This window comes from Natrix helvetica (assembly GCF_964273705.1).
Source record: "Natrix helvetica genome assembly, chromosome: 2".
NCBI lineage: Eukaryota > Metazoa > Chordata > Lepidosauria > Squamata > Natricidae > Natrix > Natrix helvetica.
Genome location: NC_138552.1, coordinates 155403291 through 155411026, shown reverse-complemented (window position 1 = coordinate 155411026; position 7736 = coordinate 155403291). Strand labels below are relative to the sequence as shown.

General features: G+C 35.5%; 1 protein-coding gene across 12 annotated transcripts in view; it reads right to left on the bottom strand.

The window, feature by feature from the left end:
* Positions 1 to 7736, bottom strand: part of MYT1L (myelin transcription factor 1 like) — a 273439-nt gene that overhangs the window by 165941 nt on the left and 99762 nt on the right. The gene's annotated exons all lie outside the window — the stretch shown is intronic.

The window sequence follows — 7736 nt, the reverse complement described above, 5'->3', positions numbered from 1 at the left end:
TTTATATTCACTTTCGTTTTTAATAATGAGCATTTTATCTTAATACTTTCCTTAAAATCTATCAGGAATAATAAATGGAATAACACCTTTTGGATATTCTTTTGCAGTTTTATTGTATACATTTTGATGGGAGGGGGAGGACTACCTGTATTTGTACATTTTCTCTCTCTCTCTCTCTCTCTCTCACACACACACACACACACACATATATATTATATTATATTATATTATATTATATTATATTATATTATATTATATTATATTATTATATTATATATTATATAAGCAGTAGAAAAATCAAAGTTTGTATTTATGTAAGCACAGAGAAAAAACACACAATAATGCAAACCGCATGGTCCAACTATTTTAGTCCAAAATTTAATTAAAAGTTTTAATTTGAAAAAAGTAGTATAGTATAATTTATGAGTGGTTATATTTACAGTATTATTATTTAAATATGCAACTCTAGAAAATGCAATTGCAACCATAAATTTACTTCTTGGAATTATTTAAATACATCTGACCATATGCAGGTGTAGGAATGGATACACATCAATACTTATTTCACATCTAAGCTTTCCAGTGGTGGGTTCCGGATCCCAGTGCAACCGGTATGGTGCAACGGAGCCGGGGGTCCGCCACATGAACGTGTGCAGTGCGCATGCACATGCGCAATTACAGCTCAGAACACTCCACGATGCCTCCGCAAAGCTCCAGCTGCTCAGCAGAGCATCACGCAGGCGCCGTACGCTCCATACGCGGAAGCCCTGAAAACCTCAAATACCAGTAAGGAGCGTGGGCAGGTGAGTGGGCCCTCTGGAGCACTGTACCCAAACAGTATCTGGTCCTCCCGGCAGTTGTAACCCACCACTGGAGCTTTCTCTGATTAAAAAAAATGAAGATTACAAACACTCATGCCATATCAAGGAACTCCACAGTTTTTTGGAATATAAAGTCTGGGGATAGTATGTTACATACAAATATCCATCAGATTTAATTGAGACAAATAGAAATAAATATACTAATCCTAAATAGGAGTAAGTGTTTTTTATTTTTTTTAAAGTACAATCAATTGTTGATTTTAATTGAATATAATCTATTTAGAATATAGTTTTTCAAGCATGCAAACTAAAGAACATTATCTACAGTCACTTGGAAATAGCCAGTTCTTTTGTGGCTCGTAAAAACAGAACTGAGTTTCTTTCTCTTTTAACTTTGAATTGCCTGGCTGGTTTTCTTCTGCTTTGGGGTTTTAGTAAATACTTTCAAAAACACTATAAAGAGGATTGCATTCCAACAAAGTTCTTCCAAATGTATGATAAACCATATTCATGACAACAAAGGTGGTCTGAGCCTGACATGGTTGGAACACAGACAGAAACTAATGATGCAAGGCTCATGTTCAGTCTGGCAAGGAGGACAACTGTTGTGGCAGCCATATGACCCAGAGGGGCTGAATCAATTTGGCAGTTGTGCAGCTTTGATTATGGCTGTCATCTGCTAGAGAAACAAGATGCACAGACCAGTCGTCTGGATTCCAGAAAAATAATGATGAACAGCAAAGGTGTGAAAAGAGTTCTTGCTTACAGAGACCAAAAAAAGGCCACAGCGAGATGGGCATATCTAAGTGCTTTCCTTTAGTCTCTGAGCTGGCAGAGAAGCATACAAGCACAAATTGCACTCCTCGGTCCATATTCTGCCTCAGTAATGATGCCAGGGGAGGGATGTGTTGTCCTTACTACTACAATGTGGGATTAGTTAAGGAAAGAAAATGGTGAATTTGTCTGGTTCATTTCTCCTCCTGCCAAGGATTCCTGCTGGAGTGGGGGGAAATAACTGCTAGCTGCTGGAGATGCTCTGGGTCTATGATCTGCTAGTTACACTATGGCAGAATGTGTATCTAACATTCTTATTTTAGAAAATGGCTAGGCCTGTAGAAAGGTCATAGATCCAGAGGAAGGATGAAGTGGGAGGAAGTGACTGATCAAGAGTAAGGACTGTTCTCCTATATGGCTGCAAGATAACAAGTGACTAGAGATGATAAAATGGCATTTGAGTAGGCAACATAGCCCCAGACTATGCAAAGTGGAGTTCTACTGACAAAGTAGTAATAAAGTCAATGAAAAGTATATCCTTATCAGCAGAAGCACTGCAAAACCTATGCTATATTCTTTGGAGGCAGAAATAGTAATACACAGCTCTCTTGAATCTTTATAGAATGAATCTTCTTCTTAAAAAAACCAAACAAACAGATTTGGTGCTTTATTTACATATTCATCAACATCATTTTTATATGGTCAATGTTCAAGAACTCTTGGAAGTTTACAGAATTATATGAAACCGTGAAAGATTCCATTTATAGCCTCCCAATCCATACTAAAACTTGACACCCTTTTGAAGAAAGAAAAAAAATGCACTTGTGATTTATGGGGCTGATGATTAGAAAGAGGACACTCTTGAAAGAAGGAAATTATGAGGTAATCATAGAGAGGGGTGAAATATAAATGCATTTATAACCTTAAAAAAGATCAGAAACTGCTTCTTGTAGTATTTTCTTTTCTCTTTTTAATGTCTTTTTCTTATTTCCTTTCTTAGCTATTCACTATTTTGTTTACTCCTTTTCTATAACTTATATTTTTATCTAGTTAAAACTTATTTAATAAAAAATATAAAAAATCACAACTAGATTGCGGTGGCTTGCCAACTATATCACAATAGACATTGAATTAATGCTGGTTTGAGATAAGTAAGTAAAATTGAGGTGATGGACATGAAGGGCTCTGATTGGCCAATGTGTCTGAGTCAATGAAAGATAGCAGAACTAGCGATGTAATTATGTACTTCAGTTAGAAATTTACTCAACAGTGGAACAAAGGCCCATGAAGGAATGAGTTGATAAACGTGAAATAACAAGACTGAAAATAATCCTCCTAGTATGTTTAAGGATTCAAATTCAACATGAAAGGTTCCATTTAATGATAATAAACAGTACTGAGCCTCTTCCTGACATCAATAAGCCCTTATCAAGCATTGATGAAAATAGGATACAAAAGAATAGGCTGGACTCAGGGTCATAGAGCAATTGTGATTCTGTAAAAATTATGCCTGAGACTGATATGTTCAGTAATGAGAAAGCCAAGGAACTATCCAATCTTTGCATGAGAGATGAGGGTCTCAAGAGCATACAATGATAGTTATGACAGAGGTGAAATGGAAGTGAAAGGCACAGGGAAAAGTCAGTGAAAGAAAGGACCTCCAACTGGTTACGAAGTTCTGTCCTCTTATTGCATGGTTGACCCTGAATTCTTACAAATCTATGGTTTATCTCACAAGAATCCCACACACATATTGAATGACCAACTATTGGCAGGTTGATTTCTGTGGTTCATTTCAAAGTAATTAGATCAAGTGTCATAGGAATAGTTGAATAGATGGAAACCCTAGATTTATTCCAAAAATTGGATCACTTGTGAAGGGAAATTTATAGACTTTTGGATGTGCTTCATGATAAGCCAATGAGCAGAAATGCTTCCTCTGAAAAAAGAACCCAGAATTGAAAGAAATTATTATGATCCGTGTTTGGCTTCACATAAATGATCAGGAGTAAGTCCCAGATCTTTGGATGCATAAATCATAGTTTAACTTCTTATCCGAATTTGACAGAAGACTCATAGTCATGATTCAGCTAGATTTGAATTATTATTGCTGATAAAAATGAAGTTTCATACCCAACAGTAGAGGGATGGCAGAGATTTCAATGGTTTCTCAAGGAAGTTAAACTTTAGATTCCTTCCTCCCAACCTTCCCATTAATGAATACTTGGCACATCTTTTGTTTTCTTGGATGGTTGTGATATGTTTACATAAAGGTTATCTCTAGCCTGGCAGCTTCCGCTTCCCATCTCATCAGTCTCACTCCATATGCATGGCGTGTTTGGTGAACTTATGAAAATTAGGGAAGTATTTACTATACCACCCTCTCAAAGGCAAAAATTTTCACCTGGAATGCTTGTCTGCTGAAGATCCCTCACACTCAAATTTAAAGCAAGTCCTGAACTGAACAGTCATAAGCTACCCCAAAATATAACAGGATGTCTCATCATTAATATTGCTGATGTTAAGACCATAAGGGTATTTTCCCGTTTGATTCTCAAAACAAGAACTAAAGCAGTTGACAAGAAAACTGATTAAAAGTAAATTATTATTTCACCTACACTACAGAACATTGAAAAAGACATGATAATGCTGCTGCTATAGCAATCAAATCAAAACTGATGAAAAGAAAGGAACTACACATAGAGCCCTGTGCAGTACAGGCGCGCACACTTCCCATTAAATTCTCTTCGGTTTTTCAAGGTTCCCAACAATGACATTTCAGGGCCATGAAGAAGTGTTGTGCTAATTACCAGCTTCCATTGACAACTGAGAGGCCTTATTGAATACCTGATGTCTAGCTGCTCTATTCTACATTGAACTCTTCTTGTCCTCACTGAATTGTTCCATTTCTTTACAGAAGAGGCAATCAACTATTTTTCCATTGCCTATTTCTGGAACTAAAAATTGATACTGAACATTTCTTTCCTTAGTTGGTAAGGAAAGTGTTGTGTTGTTTTCCTAAGATTACCTAAATGGAAATACACACCTGCCTTTAGTACTGCTGAATATTGACACATTGTACGGACCATTCAGATGGCCTGCAGATCTTAAGTCATATCTACTCTGAGTGCTCCAAAACCTTATATCTATAACACAATGCATTTCCCCTTAGCATTAATAGATGGACGAGTGGTATTAAATTAAGCCTTACACACATTTTCGTTTGGTCTCATCGGCTTCAGTTACAAGTGGACTGTATGAAGTTCTTGGCTAACTACTGAGGCACAAAGAGTTGGGCAGGGGAATGCTACTAATAGCTGGGCAGAATTTGTTGAAAGTGAGGCCTCTGTAGCCAATGACAAAGCTCTGGATCAATCCAGAGCTCTGTTATCAACTACAGAGGCCTTCAGGAAAGCGTTGTCGGCTGCAGAAGAAATGGGCCGAGGTGTGCAAGTTCTGGCTCCAACTATCTGAAGCCGAAGAAGTTCCTGAAGGCCTCTCACAGCAAAAAGGAGGCCGGGGGCGATTCGTGCAAATGAGGTGAGTCAGTGGATGACATCCCCCCCCCCCAAATAAGACCTGTTATCTTTTTTTGGTGGCAAAAAAAAAATACAGGACAGAAAACATGGTACTACTAAAGAATCACAGCTGTTTATTTACTTAACAAAAAGCTGGCCTGCCCTTCACAATATTGCAATCTATACCCAATTCCTAAACAGGAAAGAATCCCCCTGTGTGATTAGCTTTAAAAAAAAAGATTAATTGCCTTGAAAAGTGCATGCAAATAAGCAAAGAGACGTGCTGCATGGTAAACATCTCCAGCAAAGCACAACTGATTCAATCTGCATAAAAGGAGGTTAAAAACAAATTGGTTGTATTGTAATTTAATTTCATTTTCTGCCATTTTTATTTACTTGGTGCAACAATCATATATGAACTGGGAAGGGTCAGGCAAACCATGAACATTCCAGAATTGTATTGCAGATGGGGGAAAAGAACGCGACCAGCCGTTTGCTTGCTACTACAAGAAAGTTTATGAAGCTTATCAAATATTGCTCATTCATTTGAAAGTCATTGTTAATCTCCTCACAGGAAAAGAAGAAAGATAAACTCATGATTTTTAAACACAAAAAGTAGATTTCTAGGTGGCCTTGAATCACATGATAGGTACTATATAAAATTAAATAAATCAATAGGGCCTGGGGAAATGTTTGGAAAAGTAAGTATTATGTTCTTGTTTTGTAAGGAAATATTCAGTACTTCCTATGGAATAGCAGACAGGTTTTCATTATTTATTTGGTTGGTGGTGAAAAGATTAATAGGTACTAAGAGAATATAGATAATAAGTGGCACCCATTTTCCTTTCAGGAGACAGTAAATGCATGAGAGGTAAATAAGGAGTAAAATTGGAGGAAACAATTTTGAGTAAGTTTGCAGTTGCTATATGATGATGCTTAACATTATTAATGCTGCTTTTATTTAAGGAATTAAAATTGCAATTTGAACATAAAAGAAAGAAAAGTTGATCTAGGTGTTAATGTTTTTATTACTTTTATAATTATATTTTTATTAAACATATTATATTTTTATTCAGAGAAAAAGAAAAGAGAAAAATAAAACAAAGTAAAAAAAAATAGGGAATTAACCTGCATATAGAACTAGGATAATTTTTCAATATTCCATTAACTGGTTTTTAGTAAACGTAATATATCATTTTGGAAACTATAGGTTGCTGTTAAAATCCATACAGTAAATAAATATCAATAAATAAATATCAATTATCACTGATAATCCATTTTGCAATTTGTAAATTTGTTTGCTTTTTGTTGAATGAATTTCCCTGTCCTCTCCTCTTCATAAAAATAAGATGTGGGGTGGAATGTTGGATGGAACCAATTCTTTTTCAATATATATCCACAATTTTTAATATGCTATTTATTATTGTATAATATCTTATGAACATTTATTTCTGTTCAATCAGGTTATACATATTTGCCCAGGCCATCTGGCATACATAGATGTAGCCAAGCTATAAAGTGGTACAATCCGATCTGTGATCCCAATTAAATAAGCTAGCTTGATTATTGAGTTTGAAATTTGGAACTCTTCAACCACCTCATTCTTTTGAATCCTTTAATATTTTGAATTAAATCCTTGGTTATTTAATTGGACCAGCTATCATTTGTTATTGCTCTGTGCCAATCATCCAGTACCTGGTTTTCAATTTTCATTTGATTCATTATTAAGAGAAAATTAAGCCTTGGTAGAATATTCCTTTTTATACCTGCTGTTCTTCATAAGACATCTTGAAGTGTTCACCATTATATATTTTTTCCAAATCTGTGAACAATTCCTTTGAAATAGGCCTCTATTATTTTATGTCAGATAGATTCCTAGTTATTTGACCTTTTTAGCAATGATACTGAACATCATTCATTAATATAAAAATTGTTTTTAACTTTTATGTTTCATTAAATATTTGAATTTTGTCTTTATTAACATGATAACCTGACACCGAAGTATGCTATTGTTATGTATCCATTATCAATTCTAATGAGTCATTTGGCTAAATAACTATAAGTGCATCATCATCAGCGTATAATTTCAAACATTCTTCGCTTTCTAATTCAATTCTTGAAATTGTGTCTGTTTGGTCTACCTTCTTTGCCAGTGGCTTTAGTGCCAAGAAGAATAAAAGAAAAAAAGACAGCAGCTTCCTTGATTATAGGCAGTGTTCAACTTAAAACAGTTCATTGTTGTTCAGTAAGTTGCTTGAAGTTACAATGGCATTGAAAAAGTGACTTATGACAGTTTTTCACACTTATGACCATTGCAGCATCCCCATGATCATGTGACCAAAATTAAGTCTCCAGATAACTGACTCATTGTTATGACAGTTGCAGCATCCTGAAGTCATGTGATCCCCTTTTGTGACAGTCTTAAAAATCAATGGGAAGCCAGATCCACTTAACAACCATGTTATTAATTTAACACCTGCAGTGATTCACTTAACAGCGGTGGCAAGAGAAGTCATAAAATGGGGCAAAACTTATTTAACAAATGTCTCACTTAACAAAAAAAATGGCCTCAATTGTGGTCATATATCAAAGACTATCTGTATACTGTTGCTTTGCACCACAA